Source organism: Anolis carolinensis, chromosome 2, assembly GCF_035594765.1.
Source record: "Anolis carolinensis isolate JA03-04 chromosome 2, rAnoCar3.1.pri, whole genome shotgun sequence".
NCBI classification, from domain to species: Eukaryota; Metazoa; Chordata; class Lepidosauria; order Squamata; family Dactyloidae; genus Anolis; species Anolis carolinensis.
The window spans coordinates 318453286-318480348 of record NC_085842.1 but is presented as its reverse complement, the minus strand read 5'-3'; positions in this window follow the sequence as shown (position 1 = coordinate 318480348).

Sequence of the window (27063 nt, the reverse complement as noted above, 5' to 3'; positions counted from 1 at the left end):
TATGTAAACATCAAATGCTAATAACCTTAGTTAAGTCTCTTCAGCACCTATACTTATTCTGCCTTTTCAGGAGGCTACTGGGCATCCAGTAACATAATACGACTTCCAGATGAGCCTTCTTGAATTCATCTTTTTCAAACTAGCAAAATTACTAGTAATTTTGAAGTTACACCATTCTTACTGATTTTGTTGTTCTTGTGCACCTTCGGGTTGTTTCTGGCTTATTACAATCCCATCACACAGCTTTATTGGCAAGACTTGTTGACAAGGAGGGTTTTGTTTTGGTTTTTTCGCCTTCCTCTGACGCTGTGAGATTACGATTTTCCCAGAGTCACCAAGTGGGTTTTCATGGCTGAGCAGGAATTCAAATATAATAATAATAATAATAATAATAATAATAATAATAATAATAATAATTTATTTATATACAGCCCTATCTCCCAGATGGGTCTCAGGGCGGTTTACAGTCATAAAAGCAACACAAACATTACATAACAACATAATACACATTATTAAACAAAGTAAAATAATACAATTATAACAATAAATCACACTTACATGACCAAACCCCTGTGTCTAGAGTACATAGTCCAGCACTCTAACCACTTGTAACTTTGTCGAAGGCTTTCATGGCTGGGATCACAGGGTTGCTGTATGAACATGTTCTAGAAGTATTCTCTCCTGACGTTTCACCCACATCTATGGCAGGCATCCTCAGAGGTTGTGAGGTATGGAGAAACTCAGCGAGGAAGGTTTATATATATATCTGTGGAAAGTCCAGGGTGAGAGAATAACTCTTGTCAGTTGGAGGCCAGTGTGAATGATGTAGTTAATCACCTTAATTAGCATTGAATAGCTTCATCTCCTGGCTTCTTCAGGCCTGGGGGCATCCTTTGTTCAGAGACGTTACCTGCCCCTGGTTCCCATGTCTGGAACTCCTCTGTTTTCAGCGTGTTGCTTCTTATTCTGATCTTTGAGTGTTTTTAATACTGGTAGCCAGATTTTGTTCATTTTCATGGTTTCCTCCTTTCTTTTGAAGTTATCCACATGCTTGTGAATTTCAATGGCTTCTCTTGTGTAGTCTGAAACTTGTAACTTTGTTACACCCCATTAACAAAAAAAGGAACTAATTATGGGAGACAATACTACCTGTAACTTCAGAGCTTCCATATTAGTGGGCAACGATTTCACTCTGGGTTTTTAGTCCAAACTTGAAAGGAAATGTTCCAGCAAACCAACCTTGCTGATAGACTCCAGCACCTTGAATTGGTCATTTAAAGTATAGACTAAACTCAGGAGTGGAATCCTGACCCCACAGACATGAAGAGCTCATCACCATTGATTGCAAAGAGAATCTGACTGGCTACTATTGAATGCTAGGTGATTTACTTGGACTACGGCTACAGTAGGACCAACACAAGTTCAATGTGTTGCCGAAGGCTTTCATGGCCGGGATCACAGGGTTGTTGTATGTTTTCAGGCTGTATGGCCATGTTCCAGAAGTATTTTCTCCTGACACTTTGCCCACATCTATGGCAGGCATCCTCACAACCTCTGAGGATGCCTGCCATAGATGTGGGTGAAACATCAGGAGAGAATACTTCTGGAACATGGCCATACAGCCCGGACAACATACAACAACCCAAAGCCCTGTTTATTGTGCCTCCACCTTTTTTTAAAACTAGATAAAGTCAAAAGGCAACACAATGCTTCTTGTTAGAATGACATGCCACCTGTCCGCTATGGTATTTCCATTCTAAAGAGCAGCAAAGAAAAAAGTCTGCATCTGAAGACAGTTTTTGAGCTGGATTAGGTTATCATAATTCCTTCTGATCTCTTTTTCTCACTGACTGTTTGTCTGTTGTTTAATTAGTTTTAATTGATTTGTCATAGAATCCATGGTGTCAAGTGCTCTAAATGCCATCCGATGAAGGGACGAGGGGAAAATGTCATCTCGAAAAAGTTAAAGTAAATCAGAATTCTTGGACCTGAATTTTTTCCTATGATTTACATCTTGAATGGGGTAAAAACGTCTTTCAAAAATTGTGTTTCTCATGAAGTAATTGGGGCAGTCGGTTCCGTTAGCATGACCATGACTTAGACGATCCTAGATGTCTGTGAAACACATTAAAAGTGTAGAGCATCTACCCTATCAAAAGACAAAAGGGATTTATCATTTGTTGTCACCATCATGGCAAACTGTTAACAGTGTTGTCAAAGGCTTTCATGGCCGGAATCACTGGGTTGTTGTGCATTTTCTGGGTTGTATGGCCATGCTCCAGAAGCATTCTCTCCTGACAATTTTGCCCATATCTATGGCAGGCATACTCAGAGGCTGTGAACTGTTAACAGTTGGCAAAAAAGGGATAATTTGTTTTCAGTAAAGATAAAGTTTTCCCTGACATTAGTTGTGTCCGACTCTGGGGGTTGGTGCTCATCTCTATTTCTAAATCAAAGAGCTGGCGTTGTCCATAGATGCCTCCAAAGTCATATGGCTGCATGGAGTGCTGTTATCTTCCCACTGGAGTGGTACCTATTGATCTACTCACATTTGCATATTTTCGAACTGCTAGGTTGGCAGAAGCTGGGGCTATCAGTGGGAGCTCGCCCTGCTCCCTGGATTCAAACCTCTGACCTTTCAAGCAGCAAGTTCTGCAGCTTTTAACCCACTGTGCCATCAGTAGGCCCTGCTATAACCATGGAATCATAAAGTCGAATGGGTCCCCATGGTCCAATCTCCTGCTCAGTGCAAAAACTTCCACTACACCATCCCCCAAAAGTAGCTGTCTAGCCTCTTTTTTGGAAACATCTAGAGAAAAAGCCCCTACTAATTATTAACTATATTAACTATTTATATTAACTATTTATTAACTATGGTTATGAAGACCCAAAGGTGGGAGACACTTTTCTTTTATTAATTGGCTTATCTTTTTCTATAGATAATATTACATGCCTCTGTAGGTAATAGACATGCCTTTGCATTTCAGTTTCCTTGGTTTTGTTCTGCCCTATATAATCTCAGGATTCATCTTCTGGTGTTCTCACTTAATGCAAGCACATGGAGTATAGGCCTCTAGGATTGACAGGTTGAATTTCTGGTTTAGAGCAGAGTCCTGTCACTCGTTGTGAGAGGATACTGAAACTCAGTAGCTAAAGGGCAGCGATACTTGCTCCCAGACGACCATGTGTTGCATGGATTTATGAAAAATAAAGCTTATCTTACAGTAGGGAGCCCATGGTGGTGCAGCAGATTAAACCACTGAGCTGCTGAACTTGCTGACTGAAAGGTCGGTGGTTCGAATCCAGGGAGCAGGGTGAGCTCCTGCTGTTAGCCCCAGCTTCTGCCAACCTAGCAGTTCAAAAACATGCAAATATGAGTAGATCAATAGGTACCGCTGCGATGGGAAGGTAACAGCACTCCATGCAGTCATGCCAGTGGCCATATGATCTTGGACGTGTCTATAGACAATGCTGGCTCTTCAGCTTAGAAATGGAGATGAGCACCAACCTCGAGGGTCAGACACGACTGGACTTAATATCAGGGGAAAACCTTTACCTTTACTACAGCAAGGATGTGCTGGGATGCATTTCAAGTACCAAATGAAGTGTTTGGAGGACCTGGGACTGCAGAAAGTTCCAGCTTAGAACAGAAGCATATTTTGAAAAGAAGCAAAACAAATCACCTCACATCTGAAGAAAGAAAAGGAAATTATTGATATTCTTGATACTCCCTGAAAGCTGGGAAAACATTATACACATCACTTTATATCATAACTAGCTTTTCCTGGCCACGCGTTGCTGTGGCTTATGGGAATCCTTTGTTGGCCAGGTGGGATAGCAGTGAATAGCCTTGCAGTCTCAAAGCCTGGCCGTTTTCTGGAGTAGCTGGAGCTTTTTGTTGTATGAACGCAGAGGCATGGATGAGGGGTTGTGAGGCCAAGTTTAGTGTTTCTGGGATGTGTAGGTTTGTTGTTTTGTCCTAGGCTGAAATTTCATTACCCTTTTATATATATAGACTAGCTGTGCCCGGCCACGCGTTGCTGTGGCTTATGGGAATCCTTTGTTGGCCAGGTGGAATAGCAATGAATAGCCTTACAGTCTCAAAGCCTGGCCGTTTTCTGGAGTAGCTGGAGCTTTTTGTTGTATGAACGCAGAGGCATGGATGAGGAGTTGTGCTGCCAAGTTTAGTGTTTCTGAGATGTGTAGTTTTGTTGTTTTGTCCTAGGCCGAAATTTCATTACCCTTTTATATATATAGATAGAATCCTAGAGTCGGAAGAGACCGCATGGGCCATCTAATCCTACCCCGTTAATACAAGAACATTACAATCAAAGCACCCCTGACAGATCCAACCTTTGTTTAAAAGCCTCCAAAGAAGGAGTTTCCACCACACTCCAAGGCAGAGAGTTCCACTGCTGAAAAGCTCTTAGTTTCACAAGGTTGAATGTTCTTGCAAAAGTGTAGATGGGTTTGGTGTAGGGAGAATCACACATCTTCAAGCCAAACAAATGAAAGGATTTGTTGTCCCTTCTCAGGTATGTTTCCCTCCTTTCATCATGATTAGATACACAGAATAACTCCTGAAAACTGCATCAAACAGGACAGAGCCGCCTGATTCAACAGTGAGTCAGAAGCAAAGCTTGATCCTCCTCCTTTGACCATCCCAGTGTTGTCACAAGTGCCGCAGTGACTCCATTTCACGGACGCCTTTACCTGATAAAACAGCTCTGCGCATTTGGTGAGTGACTCACCGCAAGGAGCGTAATGAAATGGGATAGTTCCCACTGCAGCACCATGCAGAAAATCACGCCGAATGACTGTCAAGTGTCAACCCACAGTGAATAAGACCAGCTTGAGATGGTCGACGGACCAACTAAATTATTTTGCACACTGCTGAGTATCCAAGCGCGGCCTGGCCTCGTCATGCCCTTGGATTTTCACTTACCTCTTACATAAACACATGAATTAATGTCACCTGCACTTTTCTCCGCAATGCTACATTTTTTTAAAAGCTCAGAGAAGAAAGTTCCCCAAGAGGGAAGAATGTGTGAAATTTCCTTTGACGGAAAATAGACCACCAGTTTACTCTGGACTCACTTCAAAACATATATCTTTCCTGCTTAAAAGTGTCACTCAAGTTCACTTCCTTTGTGGTTATAGGCAAAATATTGACCGAAATGGATTCAAATTACAAGAAAATAGATCTTACCTGAACATTGAGAAGAACTTCTTGACAGCAAAATCTTTTTGACAGTGGAATAGACTACCTCAGGGAGTGGTAGAGTCTAACATTTGTTGTTAAACTCTGTCTAAGCACTTCTCAGGGATGTGGACATTGTGCATGTCTGCATGTCAGAGGATTGGACTAGATGGCCTTCCAATACTAAGATTCTATGATTTTATTAAAATCGTGAGATGTGTATGACCACTTTCATCAATGTTTCAATCTTCTCTTAACACACTGATCTTTCATGCACTTTGAAATTCCTTCACTGAATGAGGAGTAATCAAAGCTTCTCTAAATGTTATCTCAAACAGATCCTTGGTGTGTTGTCAAAGGCTTTCATGGCTGGAATCACAGGATTGTTGTGTGTTTTCCAGGCTGTATGGCCATGTTCCAGAAGCATTCTCGCCTGATGTTTGGCTCACATCTATGGCAGGCATCCTCAGAGGTTGTGAAGTATATTGGAAAAAAAACTAAGCAAGGAAGGTTTATATATCTATGGAAGGTCCAGGGTGGGAGAAGGAACTCTTGTCTGTTGGAGGCCAGGGTGGATGTTTTGATTAATCACTTTGATTAGCATTAATGGTCTTGCCTGATTTATGTCCCTGGTGACAACTCTGTAGTTTCTGATCACATGGCTAGGAATGTGAGTCTTTAAAGAAACTACAGTATTGTAATTTAGACTCCGACACCTCTCTCTATTGAAACCTGAAAAAAAAAATCATCTCACTCTCTGTATTGACATCCCTTCCACATTTCTTTCTGTTTGGGGCAGTAAAATGCAAGATAGAGGGATGCCACCTCCACTCCTCCTCTTCATTTCTATCCTCTTCTTTCTTTTTTCCTCCTCCTTGTTTTCTTCCTCCTCCTAAAATCTGATAAGTTTTTTTCCATGTTCCTGGACTTACTTAGGTGATCCCTCGTAGCCCGAAGATGATGGCCCTCCAAGTGTAGTGTCTTGGTAGTGAATGTGTAGGTGGCTGTGAAGACCTATTTTTGAGCCACATGTTCTTCCGTAGTGAAGACATCAGTTTCCAGGTGGAATGTGGTCCTGGTCAGGATTGGCGTGAGATACCTTCCTCTTGGAACACCTAGGTTACTATGGATGTTGCAAGGAGGCAAGTGAGGAGCACCTTCCTCCTTAAGTTCTTCTTCAGCTCACAACTGTTAGTCATAATGTGTTGTTCATATTCCAGGAAGCAAGAAAAACAAGACCTCATGAAGCTGTGGTTTTATGATAATAGCAGTGTAGCTTTTGGAGACTCTGAATTTTATTTATTTATTTATTTACAGTATTTATATTCCGTCCTTCTCACCCTGAAGGGGACTCAATGCCATTAGACAAACAACACACAGATAGACAGACACAGAGGCTATTTAACTTCCCAGCTTCTGGCTTTGTGAGGGTATGCTTGATTCTGGCCACAGGAGGAGCTGCTGCTTCATCATCCACTGTGACGATGAGTCCTTTTTGATGGAGTACTTCCTTATCCGGTGTTGTAAATCAGTTAAATTAGCCTCCCCCTTAAGCAGTCCCTAAATTTTCCTACTTAACAGATGCAACTGTCTTTCGGTTGCTTAGGTCAACAACGAGCAGGGCTATTTTTTATTTTAATTGTCGGGTGCTCACTCTGACACGGGCTGGCCTCTAACTCATTACTTCTTGGTCATAGTGATTTATTGCAGCTGGCTACTAACCAGCCTGCACCACAGCCCGACCCCTTTGGAAGTTATCATCATGGACAGGCGAGAGAAAGGATAACTGTGGAATTTGGCATTGACTATTATAAGCTGGACATTAAGAAGCGTTATTAGACCAAAAGAACACTTTTCTGTTTGTACAGTGCCTAACTGGATGCCTATGGGATGTCCACAAACAAGATATGAGCAGCGCCCATGGCAGTGTGCATGCTGAAAAATTACCATCATACATTTTGGGGGAATGTGGAGAGGAGAACAAGGTGGATGAGACCACTTTCTTAGGGTCCTAGAGCAGGGTGGAAAGTATACAGCTCTCCAGATATTATTGGATTGTAACTCCCAGCATTTCTTACTATTAGCTATGGTGGATAGTGCTGTTGATGGGACCTCCATCCTATCAACATCTGACAGGTCACATTCTCATTTTTCTATGCACACACATACACAAAGACAAAGGTCCAATGCTAAGGTAGAAACATGGAAGGCACTTGAAGGCCTTTACATCTCTTCCCTCTTCATAACCACAATGCACATGATGTAAATGATGCTGCAGCAAATAGTTGGTGTACATTTCAATGCGAGCCACCCCTCAATAGGGCTGGAGAGGAATTCTGATATGCAGTATTTAAAGCAAAATGACCTAATTTATATTTTATAAATTATATCCAGTTCAAAATGCAATTATCTACAAAATATACCATTATCTGAATTCCATGGTGCAGGCTTCATCTCTACAATGCATATTTTATAGAGAAATTGGGTGCAATTTCAATATTATGGTCAGAATCTTGTTGGTGTCTCGTGCATGTCTATGTTCCCTTATAGAAGTGATTTGACATTGTTGCCTGATGTGGAATGTTTCTATTGTCCATTGCCCATATTCTCACTGTGCCATCTCGGAGGTCGTCTGGACTATCACACTGGAGCTGGACTTGTGGGGCTGCTGCTGCTGTGCTGGAGCCGCTTGGCTCTGCCCCCCTTCCACTGCCCCCCCTTCTACTGCTTTTACTCACTGTGCTTGCTGGCGGCTGAGCAGCTGCTGGAGGAGCAGCTACTGGAGGAAGCAGATGGTGTTCTGTGACAAGGCTGTGTGTGCTGGTGGAGCAAGGACCCTGTGCTTGGTGAGATTCTAGTGGGGCAACTCGCCCTTATTTCGCACTGCCCTATTGACATCTTTGTGACTGGACCAGCTCCTGTAGTATAATTCTATCACGGTGGAGGAAGGCAAGGCGAAGTTTCAGTTACCAAACTTGCTATCACGGTGGAGGAAGGCAAGGCAAAGTTTCAGTTACCAAAATTGCTATGCACCAAGCACTTTACGAAGAGACTTACCGCCTACTAACACTGTAATTCTCAAACTGTTATTGTTGTGAAGTTCCTGCCATTGAGCTGCTGCCTGCTGACCACTTTAAAAACTTTAAAAACTAGATGCATACCAAGCACTCTAAGGGGACAGTGTGTCACTATTAAAGCACTTTCAGAGTACAGAAGCACTTTCCAATAGAATTGAACTACTGCACTTTATGAAGTAACTTGAATTGAACCGCCTACCTCTTATATCACATCAAATATATATTATGATTACATCAATTATTTATTGCTGGACCCCCCCCCCCTTTTTTTTATTTGAATTAAGCACTATTGCACTTTGGGTAGTTACAGCTATTGTTAACATCTGTTGTGATCAAGGTGTATTAGGAGCTAGGAGGTTAATTAAGGGGCAGGGAGGGCTAAGAGGAGGGCGGGAAGGGAAGGCAGTGGTTAAAGTCTATTGGGCCAGTGCAATTAACAACCATGGATAAAAGCACTGGAGCACTCTCATAGGGGTTGGGGTAAAGTAACCATCATTGTAGCACTTTACGCTGAGTATACTACTGCTCCCAGTTAGAATACCAATATGTCCTTAAAGGAGATAGAAGTAGGAGACAGAGGTAACAAGATCCTCACGTGTGAAAGTGAGTCTACCATTATGGTAGACCATGTAGGGAGAGGGTATGTGTCTAGCAGCTGGGGGGCCCCCATCGAGGTGATCCAGGGGAGGGGGAGATACGGGAAAGGGAGGCATAATCTAATTCGGCCTAGGGTGAGCAACAGAGTGCTTGTAGATTTAAAACAGCCTCCTGACACAGTAAACTTGGGTGCCCAAGTTGGCGGGCCCTCCGATCTGAAGGTGGTGCTGCTGAACGCCAGGTCTGTCAATGGTAAAGCTGCAATCATCCAGGATCTTATCCTGGATGAGCAGGCAGACCTGGCGTGCATAACGGAGACCTGGTTGGATGAAGCTGGGGGGGCCAATCTCACCCAGCTTTGTCCACCAGGTTATGCCGTGCAGCATCAACCAAGATCTGGAGGGAGGGGAGGGGGGATTGCAGTGGTTTATAAGGAGTCCATCCCCCTGACCAGGTGCCCCATCCCGCAGTCTACCTTGTTTGAGTGTGCTCATCTGAGGGTAGGGGGCCGGGACAGTTTAGGGATTCTGCTAGTGTACCGACCACCCCGCTGCACTACAGTCTCCCTGCCTGAGCTAGCAGGGATGGTCTCTGGCCTGGCGCTGGAGTCCCAACGGCTCATTGTGCTGGGGGACTTCAATGTCCATGCCGAGACCACTCCTTCTGGTGCAGCTCAGGACTTCATGGCCACCATGGCAATTGGCAACCATGGGGCTGTCCCAACTAGTATCTGGCCCTACCCACAGAGCAGGGCACACACTTGACTTGGTTTTCTGCCAGGGATGGGAGGAAGGTGGCGGTGTGGAGGAGCTCACCATCGCTCCTTTGCCATGGACCGACCATCACCTGATCAGGTTTAGAATCACTGCGCCCCCCAACCTCCGCAGGGGTGGAGAACCCAAAATGGTCCGCCCCAGGAGGCTTATGGATCCGGATGGATTCCTGACGGCTCTTGGGGAATTTCCCGCCACCTTGGCTGGTGATTCTGTCGATGCTCTGGTTGCCCTCTGGAACAAGGAGGTGACTAGGGCAATAGACACGATCGCTCCGGAACGTCCCCTCTCGAGTACCCGAACTAAACCATCTCCTTGGTTCACTGAGGAGCTGGCAGCGATGAAGCGAAAGAAGAGGGAACTAGAGGGTGTGTGGCGTTCAAAGCCGAGCGAGCCAAACCGAACACGGCTATGTCTCTATCTCAGGGCATATGCCGCAGCAATAGATGCTGCAAAGAATGTTTTCTTTGCAGCTAATATTGCGTCCGCAAAGAACCGTCTGGCGGAGCTGTTCTGAGTTGTCAGAGGTTTGTTATATCCCGCCCCCCAAGACGGGATCCCTGACAACTCGGCAGCCCGCTATGAAGCATTTGCTCAGTTCTTTGCGGACAAAGTCGCTTTGATCCGTTCTAGCTTTGACACCATATTAACGGCAGTCTCCGAGGATGTAGCAAGAGCACCTGCTTGTCCCATTTTGATGGATTCGTTTCAATTGGTTCAGCCTGAGGACGTGGACAAGGTGCTTGGAGAGGTGAGGGCTACCACATGCATCCTAGACCCCTGCCCATCCTGGCTGGTGAGAGAAGCCAGAGGGGGATTGGCCGAGTGGGTGAAGGTGGTGGTGAATGCCTCCCTTCGGGAAGGCATATTTCCAGCGAGCCTCAAATTGGCTGTGATCAAACCGTTGTTGAAGAAGCCATCACTGGACCCCACTCAATTGGAGAACTTTCGGCCTATTTCCAATCTCCCCTTTTTGGGCAAGGTCGTGGAACGTGTGGTGGCCGCACAACTCCAGGCATTCTTGGTAGATACCGATTATCTGGATCCGGCACAGTCTGGCTTCAGGCCGGGGCATGGTACCGAGACAGCCTTGGTCGCCTTAGTCGATGATCTACGCCGCGAGCTGGACAGGGGGAGTGTGTCCCTGCTGGCTCTGCTGGACCTCTCAGCGGCCTTCGATACTGTCGATCACGGTATCCTTCTGGGGCGCCTTGCCGGGATGGGGCTCGGAGGTACTGTTTTGCAGTGGCTCCGGTCCTTCCTGGAAGGTCGGTCCCAGATGGTGTCCTTGGGGGACACCTGCTCGGCCCCACAACCATTGACTTGTGGGGTCCCACAGGGTTCAGTACTGTCCCCCATGTTGTTTAACATCTACATGAAGCCTCTGGGAGAGATCATCCAGAGTTTCAGGGTGATGTGTCATCTGTACGCAGATGATGTCCAGCTCTGTCACTCCTTTCCACCTGTCACTAAGGAGGCTGTTCAGGTCCTGAACCGGTGTCTGGCCGCTGTGTCGGACTGGATGAGGGCAAACAAATTGAAACTGAATCCAGACAAGACAGAGGTCCTCCTGGTCAGTCGCAGGGCTGAACAGGGAATAGGGTTACAGCCTGTGCTGGACGGGGTCACACTCCCCCTGAAGATGCAGGTTCGCAGTCTGGGGGTTCTCCTGGACTCATCGCTGAGCCTGGAACCCCAGGTCTCAGCAGTGGCCAGGGGAGCCTTCGCACAACTAAGACTTGTGCGCCAGCTGCGCCCGTTCCTTGGGAGGTCTGACTTGGCCACGGTGGTCCACGCTCTGGTTACATCCCGTTTGGACTACTGCAATGCTCTCTACGTGGGGTTGCCTCTGAAGACGGCTCGGAAGCTCCAACTAGTACAACGGGCGGCAGCCAGACTAATAACTGGGGCGGCTTACAGGGAGCGTACCACCCCCTTGTTAAGCCAGCTCCACTGGCTGCCGATATGCTACCGAGCCCAATTCAGTGCTGGTTTTGACCTATAAAGCCCTAAACGGTTCTGGCCCAATCTACTTGTCCGAACGTATCTCCTCCTATGAGCCAGGAAGATCCCTGAGGTCATCTGGAGAGGCCCTGCTCTCAGTCCCGCCTGCCTCACAGGCGCGGCTGGTGGGAATGAGGGACAAGGCCTTCTCGGTGGTGGCTCCCCGGCTGTGGAACACCCTCCCCAGAGATATACGGCAAGCCCCAACCCTTTTGAGTTTTAGAAAAGCCTTAAAAACATGGCTTTGTGCCCAGGTTTTTAATGAATAAATGATAAAGACAACCCAGATTGTTATATGGATAAAGTTGGAGGATATTGGAAGAACGGATTTTAAACACGTTTTATGTTTTATATTTTATACTGTATTTAATTGGTTGTATTTTTATATGTGGTTGTTTTTAATGATGTATCGGCATCGAATTGTTGCCAATTGTACGCTGCCCTGAGTCCCTCCGGGTGAGAAGGGCGGGATAGAAATATTTGAAATAAATAAATAAATAATATTCATCTCAAGGCCACAGAAGTAAAATTGCATGGTGTGTTGATGCAAAGCGCATTACATACAAATGTGCATTGATACATACTGTGCATTGCATTTGGACACACATTGTACATTGTCACTAGTGAGATGGCTTTGCATCACTCTGCAACAGTGTAAAGTTTCTCTCCATTTTGATCTTGATCCAAATATTGCATTCTTTTTTTAAAGATGGAAAATGTTAAATGGACCCAAACTAGAAACTGACACTTCATATATAGTAGAGTTAATGCCATTTTTCATGACTCAAAACTGCCATAGCTCAGTTCTATGGAATCCCGGGATTTGTAGTTTAGTTAGGCACCAGCACTCTTTGGCATATAAATCTAAATACCTTGTAAAACTATAATGATCATGATTCTACAGCATTGATGCATTTGGCAGTTAAATTGATGTCAAACTCCACATAAATTCTAAAATGTAGATGCACCACTAATCCATTTCTACCACAATGATGTGAGGCTATGATTGCTTGGATATATGAAAATACTTGGTGAGCCATGGAAATCTTGATTCAAAGGCTGTATGGATAGACACTTAAAACAATTTGCTTAAAATGATTCTGTGCAGAAATAGTAGATTGTGTATCTCAAGTCACACAAACAAAAAGCCTCAAAGGTCAAGAAATGGGTCAAGATGAACCCCAACCACCCTGATTGGTTATTCTTATTTCAAAAATGTGCAAGAACTCTGTGAAATATAACACCCATATGAAAACAAATCAATATTTTTACAATGATGGACCGAACCAGGACGTCTATCTTTTTCAATGGGATGGACTTTTTCAGCACATCTCAGAGTGTCTTTGCTCTGTAGAATTAATGTTGTTTGACACCACTTTAACTGACATGGCTCATTGCTATGGAATCCTGTAGTTTGTAGTTTAGTGAGGCACTAACACTCTTTGTCAGAGGAGGCTTAAGATCTTGTAAAACTAGAACACCTATGGTTCTTTAGCTTTGAGTCATGACGGTTAAGTTGGTGTCAAATGACATTAATTCTACAGTCTAGATGCATCTCCAACCTCTCCCCAGATTCACAAAGAGTTGTTTTACAAACTCCCAAAATCTCAGGGTCCTCCTTTTGAATCCCTTTCCTGCAAGTCTGCCCAGCAACCCGTGTATCATGCAGGGATTTCCCCCTCCCTTCTTTCCAAGTCCTGCTGGGATGGGAAAGTTAACGACACATGACAAAGTGCAACCACTGGCGCTATAACTAACCCTCCCTGCCATTTTTTCCTAATAGACTTTTGAGCTCCCTGATTGCTCCGTTCACCTCTTGAACGAAAGAGTTGCTGCTCTGGGGGCAAAACCGGGTCAAAAATAAATGACAACTTGATTTAGCTGAGTTGGGCTGACACCAACCCCACAGTGATTTGTTACCTTCTGCCCTTGTTTAGCAAACTGCAGAAGCCGAGTAGCACATTCACTGCAGGTTGCAAATTGGGGGGAGATATGTGGCTCATACCATCTCCACTCCCCGAAACAGCAAGGCAACTTCATACCTCAATTCTTCCCACTGCCCGTTGTCTGGTCCTAGACCCATCCCAGCAATGATAAGATCAATTTGTGATTTCATGTCCACACATAAGAAGGCAGGGAAAGAGGAAAAAATAATCAGAAGGAGAATTGCAAGGGTGCCACTATATTTCAGTAGCAGGCTGGAGAGCTGGCATTCAGAGCGTCCTACTCTTAATCCCTTGCATCTCTTTCTAAGCGTTCATCTACACTATATAATGAATGCAGTTTGATATCATTTGCACTGCCATGGCTTAATGCTATGGTGATTTTGTTTGCTGAGGTACCAGCACCTTTTGGCAGAGAGTTTCTAAATCTCTTGCAAACATACAACTTTCAGGATTCAACAGCATTGAGCTAAGTTAGATAAAGTGATATCAAACTGTATTAATTCAACAGTGTAGATCAGTTGTTCTCAACCTGGGGTCCCCAGATGTTTTTGGCCTTCAACTCCCAGAAATCCTAACAGCTGGTAAACTGGCTGGAATTTCTGGGAGTTGTAGGCCAAAAAAATCTGGGGACTCCAGGTTGAGAACAACTGGTGTAGATGAACCCTGAGATGCTTAGAGATACATCTCCTACTGTGTGCTTTCAAAGGAATGTTGAAATTGGCTCTGGATATGGTTTTCAGTAGCCAAGGAATTGGACCCCCAAGGATTATGTAACACACACATTGTTTCAACACAAATGAATTTACACATCCACTGGGACCATCTCTATTTCTGTTAACCCATTAAGTGGAGTTAGGAACTGTGAATGGTTTACAGACTGAGAACCCTAGTGTCATATTACGTCAAAGAGCCTGTAAGATTAAGATCAATGAGAGAGAAATCCAGAAATCCTGAAGTAAAACATCTCTTAGTCTCTTCTTCCTTGGTCAGTCCATTTGTTGTTTAGCTTTAATTATGAAGTAATCACTGGTTTGGGGTATCTATGCAGAGAGAAAATTGGGATGATATAATAATAATAATAATAATAATAATAATAATAATAATAATAATCGCATTGACGAAAAACAACAGGAAAAACTCAGGACCTCAAGATTGAACTTCAAAGACTCTGGCAGAAACCAGTGCAGGTGGTCCCGGTGGTGATCAGCACATTACGATCTGCCAACTGCAAAAGGTCACCCTACTGGGATCTGCACGCATAATCCGAAAATACATCACACAGTCCTAGATACTCGGGAAGTGTTCGACTTGTGATTTTGTGATATGAAATCCAGCATATCTATCTTGTTTGCTGTGTAATAATAATAATAATAATAATAATAATAATAATAATAATAATAATAATAATAATATCTCTTTTCCTATAATTTGAATCCATTCATGTCACTCCAACTTCAGGTGAGAGCTAACAAAAGGAGACCACAATGGTACAACTAGTTCTCTTGATTTCTTGATGCAGCCAAGAATGGCGCTGGTGATTTTTTCTGTCACATTGCACTTTGGACTCTACTGGTTCTTTTTCTTTCTCCTTCACAGATCTATAGGACTTTGTTTGCACTCCTTAGAAGGAGAAGGAGACATGGAGTGCTAATCTGTGTCGAGAGGAGGTAGGTCAAAAATGGTAAAGCATTTGGAAACCATGAATCTCTATGAATAATGGTTTAGGAAACTAGACATGTTTAGCTTATAGGTATACAGTAGAGTCTCACTTATCCAACATTCTGTATTATTCAATGCAGTCTGCCTTTTAATAGTCAATGTTTTCAATACATTGCGATATTTTGGTGCTAAATTCATAAATACAGTAATTACTACATAACGTTACCGTGTGTTGAGCTGCGTTTTCTGTCGATTTGTTGTAAAACATGATGTTTTGGTGCTCACTTTGTAAAATCATAACATAATTTGATGTTTAATAGGCTTTTCCTTAATCCCTCTTTAATATCCAACATTTTTGCTTATCCAACTTTCAAATGACCCGTTTATGTTGGATAAGTGAGACTCTACTGTATTTCTGGACTTTGTATGGATGTACAAAATGATGGATAAAATTGCAACATATTGAAATGAAGTCTTTCTGGCCCAAGAACATAGAATCATACTGCAGCACCTAGGAAATCCCAGAAGACATATTTTGTTGAACATTAATAAAGGAAACTGTGGAAACTCACCCCATGGGTATGTATTTTTCATGTGTTTTTCTGAATTTGATTGGCTTTCTGCATGGTTCAGGCAAACAATCTAAGAACCATTCTACTTTTTTAAAAGAGCCTTTGAGACTTTGTGGAACTACTAGGACTTTTCTGTTCAGATATGCAAGGGATGTAAGGAGCCTGTGAACTACGGTTTGCCTATCCCAATCTAATATATTTATAAAGATGCTGAATACCATTGGGCTCAAAACAGAACCCTTAATTCCCCAATTTCCTCTTTTCTTTTTTATCCAAGATTGGAAACAACTCTCTTTGGATGCGATGTGAGAATGCTTGCTATGTCCCTGTGCTTCTGACCTCAACATCTAAAATGTTGTTTTGTGGTTTGCAGAGAAAGACCTCAGACAAATCCGCCCAAAGGCACTGTGTGACAATACTTTGACTTTGTAACTTTGAACTTCCTTAGACCAGAAATGTAATTTTGCAGCAAGTTCTAATAATAATTAGCAATAGAGCCGTCTAATTATTTATTTCTCATTCCTTTAGAAATTCCATTTCAATCATTCTGGGGGGAAAAAAGCCTTTGTTTATTTATTGCTAACGAGCGTGAAAACCCCAATTTATACCATGAAATTAAAAACTGAAGTTGGTAGGAGCTCATTTGATTGTGAAACTCCTATCAGGGAGAGAGAAAGCAAACAGAGATGCCATGTTACTGTTTGTTAATTAATAATAAAGCACTCAAGCATTACACACTTTAAAATAAAAAAACTCTCACATTTTTGGAGTCCACTTTGATATGTTATTGTATATTCATTTTTTTCTGCCAGCTTTGTGGTCCAAATTCTGAGCTTTAAATCCCAATAAATGAAGAGATGAGCCAATTAAAAATGGAACAAACAGTTGCAATTAGTAGTTCAACACACTTTAGGGATAATACCAGCAGTTCAGAACCGCTTCATCAGCACCATCCTGATTTTTCAAAAATATTCCAGAAATCCTGAACTTTTCCAAATTTCCATATTTTAGGCATTTCAAGAACATCCAGGCATGAATAACTTAGAACCATAGAATTATAGGGTTGGAAGAGAGCGCAAGGATCCTCCAGTTCAATCCCTATGATATTTATGCTATGCAATCCCAATGTACAATCTTGGCCAATCTCTTTCTTGCCCAATTAGACCAGGATTTCTTAAACCTTTTCACTCACAGTCCCTTTCCACCTGAGAAAGTTATATAAGACCCTGAGTATCTAGGTATATAAAATAGATATAAAAACCAAACCCTTAAATAAATCAGTATTTGCAAGGTTTACTAAACAGGCTGGTTTTCCTTTTTGCGGAGTACAGCTGAATCCTTTTCTGCAGAGTCCACTGTAAACACTGCCTACTGTTGCTAACAGATCTGCACTCTCTTCCAAGCCCCAGAAATTTATAAAAGAGAGGAAACTCACAGATTAGCCCCAAAGACAGTCTTCTTTGCAGACTTCCAAGTCCCAGGAACTGAAACAGGTCATTCCATAGTCCCACGCTTCACTACAAAGAGATACCAAATTGGAAGCTGGACTCTTCTATCCTCCCGCCACCCCATATCCATATGAGGCAACCTATTTATCAACATCATTCTTAATTAGTTTTCTAAGTTCTGCAGATAGAATATGGGGTAGGCAAAAAAACCATAATAAAATATTTATGTAAAGGAGAGAAAATTCCAATCGGCTCCCAAAACGGCCAGCAAAGTTCAGACAGTACTGAGGTGTGGAAAATGAGTTGTCAGTTGGAAGCAAAGAGGGTGTGTATTAAGCATGGATTGGCCTTCAAGAACCTAGACTCCAGCCCTTACACATACCAAGCTTTATTATATTTTTTGTTGTAAGTCCCTTTGAGAGAGGGTGGGATACAACTAAAATTTATTTATTATTTGGTACATCATACAAGGCTACTTTCATCTTAGCCTCTTTTCATAGAGACCATCAAAGAGCCCCCTCACTCACAACACCAGTTGCCAACCAGTCTTGGGAGCATAACCTAAACTTATGAAAAAGGTCTCCATTAACGATTTTTCAAATTTGAACAACATTGTTCATGAAAAAGGGAAAACATACACTTTCTATCAAATAAATATTTTATGTCTGCCAGAATTATCTTCTTATTTTGTAGATCTGTGGGATCTACCTGCTGAGGCTTGGAGAACCTCTCCACTGACCATCATATTTTACCAATGGAAGTGCTGTTCTGGTGATCTCCAATCACAGTTCAAAACAATTTTGAGCTGTATGCGAAAGGGCTGAAAATAGCATTCAAGTGGCTAACGATGGCCCCAGAAGCTATGTCTCAGATGAACAAGGTCTTTTTGGAACCTTTAGAATGTTCTCAGTATCTTTGGAAGTTGTGAAAGTGCGAAAGATCAAAGATCATATAGGATCCCAGTGGTCAAATGCAGTCTTTGGATCACTCAATTTCCACTCTTGTTACAGAGGGGAACCTTTGTATCCTTTGAATGATGAAGGTCTACATGGACTCTTGATTTGATGGTAGATTCGAGCATTCTTCAACACATGCCACATTTTGTAACACTTTGGCCGAAGTTAGCAGCAGTCTTCAGAAGTTGAGATGCTTTCTCTTGCCCTCCCCTCATCAGACTTCATCCTGATTCTTTGACGCTGAAGGAATGAACAGTGGATCAGTAAATCAGTGAAGCTCGGAGAGATCAGCCAGTCAGTCAATCTTAAGAGCAATTCATTCTTGGATTTGTGGATACAGTGTAAAGGGGATTCTTGGAGTAATCTAGGATAGCGCAGTTATTAAAAGAGATTAAAGGGTATTATCTAGTGCCTCTGCAAGTTATGATTAAAAAAAGAAGGGGGGAGGAAAGCCAAGGAAACAGAAGGCTAATTTCTCCAGTCACTGAAATTTCAAGGATAAGAAGCATTATGCATTGTTATTGCTTTCAATATTAATTATACAGTATTTTTCCCACTTAACAGAAGGACTCCGCTCCTTCAGCCCAAATTCCCCTGTTAATTTCTGTGTATACACATGGCATCGCAATTCAATGCATTTGCTAATTAGAGAGATGTCACCTACTTGGAGACAATTTAGAAGTCTCTAGAGAATGGGAAATGTGAAGCATCTATTGGCGCACTGGCATGGAGAAAGCTCTGTCTCCTGACCTGCAAAAGGGAAATGCGAGAGTTTGTTGTGACAATGGAAATATTGTATACAGATGGTTGCGTAGCACAATGGTTCAATCTTGGGAATAGAATGTGTCACCCAAACAAGGCATGTTGACAAAGTTCTCCTATTTTCATAATGTATCTTGACTACACAATAAGTTGAAAAACTAGTGATAGTTTTGGTTCTTCAGTGAGACAGAATGCATATTTTCTAGTGACTTCTATAGAACAGTAGATAATCATTTAAACATATCTCTTACTCTGAAATAAAATGTGTTAACAATATAAAATGGGTCAAGACCATTTTGCCCAACCCTCTGTCTGTGCAGGAAAATACAGGTAAAACATCCCTGACAAGTGACTACCCAACCTCTGTTAAAAAATTCTCCACCAAGAAGAATACATCACCTTTTGAAGACATGTATCCTAGTCAATATAAGATATTCACTCAGCCCTTTGAATCTACGGATTCTGTATCCATTGATTCCACCATCCAGGACTTGAAAATATTCATTAAGAAATTCAAAAAGCAAACCTTAATTTTCCATTTTTAATATAAAGGATACTATTTTACTACACTATTGCATATACTGGGACTTGAATATCCACAAACGTTGGTATCCATGGTGGATCCTGGAACCAAACCACAACCAAGGGTTGACTATTGTATTGCCCAGCTTTTGTCATTGAGAATTTCTTTAGTGTTGTCAAAACTTCTTTACAGATTGAATCCATTGCTTTGGTTCCTACCTTCTGGAGCAGTGGAAAACAAATTTATAGGTTGTATTGTCAAAGGCTTTCGCAGCTAGATTCATTGGGGTGCTGAGTGGTTTCCGAACAATATATGGCTGTGTTCTAGCAGCATTTTCTCCTGACATTCCACAGGTATATGTACTCCACTTGCTTGACTATCACCAAATCCCCTGAAGATGCCAGCCACAGATGCAGGCAAAACATCTGGAGAACATGGTCATACAGCCCAGAAACCAAACAAGGTATAATTTATGTATTGCAATTTTATGCTACCTTTCTCCTGGCCAGAGACTTAAGGGGAAATCACATAGAAGGAAATTTTAGAGGGTAGGAATAGCCACTGAGGGCCAGAATATCAAGGCAGAAAATCCCACAATATCTGCTTTGAACTGGGTTATCTGAGTCCACACTGTCATATATCCCATTTCAAAGCAGAAAATGTGGGATTTTATTCAGCTATGTGGAAGGGACCTGAGAAGACTCTTTCCCATCTCTTCACCAACCAAGTCAGTGGTGGGGGTACAACCAAGAGAATGTTCTCCCCAATGGATCATGCACCATCTTCTACATGACAGTGCTTCAGACAGTTAAAGGACTACTGCACCTCAAGGATGGAAGAAATATTGGAAAATATTAAAGAAAATAGTCAGGAAACCCTGATGAGAAAAATCCTCAACAGATAAGATTTTTCATTTTGGGACTTGTGTACAAATTTCATATGTGTACAAAAAGAGATTTTTATTCACAGAAGTCAGTTTTAGCCATCCACATTTCTGGACTTAGTATTTATGATTTTGATTTCATCTAAATCTATATCTATCTATCTATCTATCTATCTATCTATCTATCTATCTATCTATCTATCTTAATATGAGATTAATGTATTATTTCTAGAAATCTCAAAGTCCTTCAGTGAGAATTTTTGGTCAACTTTCTAGGGATCTATTATATGGTCAAAATCTGGTGGCAATTGATTATACAGATACTTAGAGGGGTGTTCTCTCAGGATATATCTATATCTATTTATGTGTGTGTTTTCTACTTTTGTGGATTTTTTTGCCCCATTCCCATAAAACTCTATTGCAGTTGTTTCCACCAAGAAGAAACTTAGTAATTGCATCTCTACTGTGCATTAACCTCAATATTATCATCTCATTTACATTTTGTAACTTTTCTATAGGGGGGGGGGGGGTAGTAATGCCTATAATATTATGCGCAGTGTTTGTCTGTGTATGGGAAATGAAGTTGCAGAGAACATACTATTGCATCATACTTTTAGTTAGATATTGAATTTATACCCGGCCTTTCTTCGGCAGTGAGATCCAAAGTGACTTGTATTAATTTCAACAAAATTAAGTTTAAAGAAGTAAATAGCGTTATTATTCAGAAATTGATTAAAATCAAGTAAAATACATTTAAAACAAAATAATTGATAAAATACAGCACTGCACACCACTTCACATGCACACACTACTACAAAATCCGTAATTGGGTAACCCATTCCTCTTCATTAGCCAGAGATCGCAAAAACATCACACAGGAAAAATAACTTGATGGTGGATGTTATTGGATGTATGTGTAGATGAAATGTTACATTCCTCAAATCAGGACTGGGAGGAGGGGACAAACAGAATTTTAAAAAGAGGCAATATAGTTTGGATTGTCTGTGTGACTTTGCAAAACCACCTTTTCTAAGCACTATATTTACATAATTTCAGTTTGAAGCCATGTGTCACTATGGATGCATTTATACTGTATAATGAATGCAGTTTGACACCACTTTAACTGCCATGACTCAATGTTATAGCATCATGAGAGGTGCAGTTTTACATAGTCCTTAGCCTTCTCTGCGAAAGAGTGCATCTGACTCACCAAACTACAGATCCTAGGATTTCATTAAACTGAACCATGGCAGTTTGTGATGTCAAACTACATTCATTCTGAAACATAGATGTACCCTATGACAGAAGGACACATTTAGTCTCTAGGAAAAAAAAATCACTGTATTCACAAGTGTGTTGCTCATCAAGATCCTGCATGTGAGATCTACATATGAATGCCCAACCATGTCTCGCCTTTTTCTTGATTCCTAACAATCTACAACCACACTGAGAATGCATCTGTGGAATTAATAAAGTTTGACACTTTAACTGTCTTGGCTCAGTGCTATGGAATCATGGAAGTTTCAGTTTTATAAGATCTTTAGCCTTCTTTGCCAAAGAGTGCTGATTTCCTCATCAAACTGCAAATCCCAAGATTCCACCAAATTGAGATATGATAATTAAAGTGATTTCAATTAGAGTTGTGCATGGAATTTGTTTCTCCATTCTTTCATTCCTTTCGTTACTTTTAGGAGCATGATATGGGAAGTCCCCTCCCTGAACGAAAATCAGCTCGACACGAAAGCAAGCAGGAACTGATCCTGGCTCCTCGCCTGCCTTTTGTGAGCACTTGCCTCCTTGCCTTGGAGAGTGTGTGTGTGCTGTGCAAGAAGTACATGTGCCTGCCTGCAGCTGAGTGCCTTTCCTCTAGAGTAGAAAGTAGAAACAGGTAAGAAGCCTCCTTAAAGCATGTGCCTGCCTGCAGCTGAGCGCCTCTCCTGTCTCCTCTAGAGCAAAACACCTTAAATGCCTAAAATGATGGGAAGGGGAGCCTGGGGAGCCCCTGCCTATAAATGGGTCTTTTGGCACCCCAGACCAAAAACAGATATCTGCATTCCCGATTTCAGGAGGCTTCCCAAAAATAGATTGGGGTCCCCCACCAAAATCCAAAACACGAAACAGGCCAAGGTTTACCCTGAAAGCACAGCACTAATTTCAATATGCATTAATTCTAAAGCATCACACCCTTTTCTCTCTGAAGTAGCAAAAAGCAAGCCTAAGCTTACGGACATCCTTTCAAAATATTTAACCAGGGGCTGGATCTACCTTGAACATATAATGCAATTCAAACTGTATTATATGGCAGTGTAGATCCAGCAAATCTTCTCTTTGCATCTCTTCCCTTTGAAGGCATGGGTCATTGTAGGGTAAGGCTGAAATGTCACCCCAGTAAATCCTCCAGGTGAGACACAGAACTGAAATGAGTCCTCAACTTGAGCAGGAAGGCAAACAGAGATAAATTGATCTTTGTTCAAAGAATCCAGCAAGAGCCAGCATTGCTTTCAGTCCTACCTACTCCCAATACTGGCTTTATGTCAAAGCATCACCATTTTATAAAACTTCCAGAGTTACATGAACAATAAAAAAATGCACATGAGCAAATGTAATGTTGCTACTTCTAATAAACTTGGCAATTGTTAGCAAAGGTCTAAATGACCAATACCATAGGTAGCAAGAGCTTGTTCATTTTAAGAAGATGTTCTTAGGGTCTCATACGATGTCACAATTCAATCTTAGTTTCTGTTTGTCATTCCTGAGTACATGATAATGCTCTTACAGCAACATAGCACAAACGACAGAGTTCAGCAAACAATAAAAGCCACTGAGTTTTCTCAAGTGCCTTGTTAAGATGGGCTTGATCAGACTTAGGATACCATAATAGCATCTAACACAGTCTGTTTTCAGAACATCACTATGACAAAGAAATGCATTTAGTCTCCTGACAAAGTTATTGTATTACTTCATAAGTGTGGAGATGTTCACCAAGATCCAACATCAGAGATGTAGTTATGAATGCATAGCCATGCCTTCCCTCCACAAATCCACTTAGCAGCCACACTAAGTGATAAGAGTTCTGTTCTTCTGAGGACTGAAACACAGAAAGATAGCAAATCCAGCCTGCTCCCACCAGTCATCTCTAGTGCAATGGGGAGTAGTGACAAGGTCTTAATTTTGATTGTAACATTACAACTAGAAGGCAAGATGGGGTTGGAAATGTCATTCCACAGCACCCCAAGCACCAATAGAACAAACCTCTGTTTCTGAATGAGGCTGTGCTCTGCTAAGATAAATTTGTGGGTCATTTGTAATTGTGACAATAGTAACACAGTTATGTTTCACAGCAGGAGGCCGCAGATATTGAAAACCTCTTACCATTCAATAGGGAACGAACAAGCACAGATTCCAAGCAGTTACTAAATAGGCAACACTGACATAATTAGGCACCTGGCAACTAGAAACAGCATTCTATAAATGTCCAAGACATTCCCTGATTTCCTTCTGTTTTCCTAACTTGGACTGGTGATGTTTTATGATTCTGGGCAGTTTTTACACTGCCGTATAATGGATCTCTAACCACTATGAAAAAAAATACAAATTGGGCATAGTTTTGCAAGTTCATTCCTCTGAAAGATAGCCTATAGCACCTGATATTCATTGGTGGTCTTCCATTCAAGTCCTAACCAGAGCTTCCAAGATCAGACAGGATCTGGTGCCTTTAGGATTCTTAGTGACACTGAATCAAATGTACGAGGGTTGAATGACAAGTAATGCCTCCACCTTCATAACTCCTCAACAGATGGCAGTACTGGTATGCAGCAGATACTGGCTTGGTCAGCAGACTCTCCTCTCCAGTTCCATTTGGGAAGCCTTAGCATTGAATGGTTGTGTTGTTAAAGTGCGAAGTATGGAACCCTGAACAGACGGCCAGTCAATGCGACTTAAGCAATGTGCAGTCATTGAATTCTTGGCAGCAGAAAGTGTCACCCCAAAGAAGATTCATCTGAGAATGCAAGCTGTTTATGGTGATTGTGTTAATGTGAGTACTGTGCGTTGTTGGGCAAGTAATTTTAAAGACGTTGAGTTGGGAACATCTGACTTGTGTGACAAACAAAGAGTTGGACATTCTGTGACAGCAACCACTGAGTTTCACAAGCAAATGGTTGACAGATTGATTCAGGACAATCGTCGTATCACTCAGAGAGAAATTTCAAGCATAATCGGCATTTCACAAGAACATGGGGTCACATTATTGCTTTGCTTGGCTATCGGAAGATCTGTGCGCAATGGGTACTGTGAGGTGCTGGTTGCAAAGGCAAACATTCAATGCCATAACATAGAACAGAGACAGAGACAAACGCAGGCACGGGCTGGCCTCGAACACATGACCTCTTGGTCAGAGTGATTTGTTGCAGCTGGCTGCTAACCAGCCTGCACCACAGCCCGGCCTTGTTCAATGGTCAGGGATTCTGGGAGTTGGAGAGCAAAACAGCTAGGGGGCTGCAGGTTATTCAGGTCTGGCTTAATCCATGTTGGTGTTAGACTTCCTAGGAAAAGATATATAACTGGATGTTGATTTTTTAAATTACACATGATGGTCATTTGTCTAACTTCCATCATGGGTAAAGCGACAGAACTTTCACTTTTGAAATTAGACCCCTGCTATCCATTTAAATATGACTGAGGAAGATTTAAGCTGCCATTACATGTATTTTGAGTTACGGACTACATATGCAAGAAGCTTTTAGCGAGATGGTTAGAACTTCAGCAAAATAGTCATCATTAGAGTGATCGACTTTGATTGAAGATCAAATTCACCCAAGATTGCCAGTTCATTTTCCAGTAACTGGAATGACTACAGTTTTTCAGGAACTGTTTGCTTGAGCACAGCTTGCTTCCAAGTTGGCTCCCAACTTCTTGTTTGGCATACTATTAATGACTTATTCTTGCCAAAAACGCTTCCACAAATGGTTCTACTTTTTTGCCTATGATGTAATCTCTATATTAAACTGAAGAAAGAGATTTCAAGATGTGATGTCATTGCATATATAGTGTGATTGCTCTTGGCTCATTGAGCATTGCAACCATGCATTTCATATCTGTACATTCCGTCGCACAACCTTTAAATTCATGAATGAGCCATGAAAACATAACTCTGCAAAAAATATGAAAACCTTACTATTGCATTATTTAAAATAATGAAAATCTGAAATTATTCCACAAATATAACCATTCCATATTCACTTGTGCATTTTTGAATGGTGCAGAATTCTTCACCAGTACCTCCAATATATTACTTTATTCAGTAGGATTTGAGAATCTGTCACTGTGTCAACTCTCCATTGTACAAACAAAAATCAGAAGGCACAATGATATGCAATTGGTTATCATGTTATCAATGTTATTATGCAGCAGAAGGATGGTGCAGCACAACCACCATGTAGTTACATGCATGTAGATTAATGTTACATGAGCATGATGTGGGGTCTGGCTTCCTTCTGCCCTTCCTAAAGTGGGACAAATGCATGACCCACAGATGCTGAAGGTGCATTTCATCTCCCAGTGTGTTCCACCACTGGGAACACAGTCACATTCCCCACTGTTTCTCAGATGCTGGTTTTATTCATTGGATATTAACATTCATGACCATTGCCCCACTGCTTCATTTTTCATAAACCGCATCCAGGAAAGAGATGTACGATTGATTAACATCCCTTGGCCACATAGGACCCATGCGTCAGTCACTAATTCCTCCCCTTGTATTCAAGCCACATTCAGGCTTTAATTAAGAATCTTCTGCTCACCATTTGCCATTATGTCTTGCCGATCCCGGATAATGACCAGGTCCCGAAACTCTTTCTATTCCAGTCGACTATTTCCGATTTCAATAGCCCAATGTTGAAGGCAGACCCCCTTTTCTGCATGGCCTGACATAGCTATGGTTTGAAAAGACCCTGTTACTTTCCAAGATTCCAGACCCACAAGGTCACTTCATCAAACTGAAGCTCATTAAAGGCAGAGAAGAAAGGTGATCTAGCATTCTGACCTCAGATATTGTAGCTGAAAAAGGCCTTTGCCATTTATATTTCAACTTCCAATGAGTATGTGACTCGGGGCTGCCAGGATTTGTGGCTGACACTCAATAGAAGCCGCTCTCGAATTTTTGACAAATCCCATCTTGAACCGAGAAGAGAAACAGATATTGATCCTAAGTGTACCTAATTCATCTCTGCACTTGTAATCCCAAAAGAAAATGCCTTCTATGACCAGAGGGCGTTCAATATTTTTTCCATCTTGTAAAATAAACAGCAGTTATTTTGGTGTGTCTTCACGCATCAGGGAGCTACAGTGTATGTAAACAAAAGCACTGATTTCCCCTTGCATTCTCTTCCTCTTTTCTTTATTCCAGTCTCAGCTCTTCTTTTTTTTTACCCCACCCTTTCTTTTTCAAGAGCTAATTAAAATGAATGACATAATTTTGATTGATCAATATCTGAGGAATATTGCTTTTCTATTTGGGGAAGGCTGTTAATTCATTGGCTTGGGAACAGGCAATGTTGTCAGAAGAGACAAAGGTCCTGAGATACAAGGGTGACTGGAAATGGTATTTGGTCCATTGGTTGATAGAGAAAAGTAAGGCGGGCAGAGCTAAGTAATGCCTGCTTA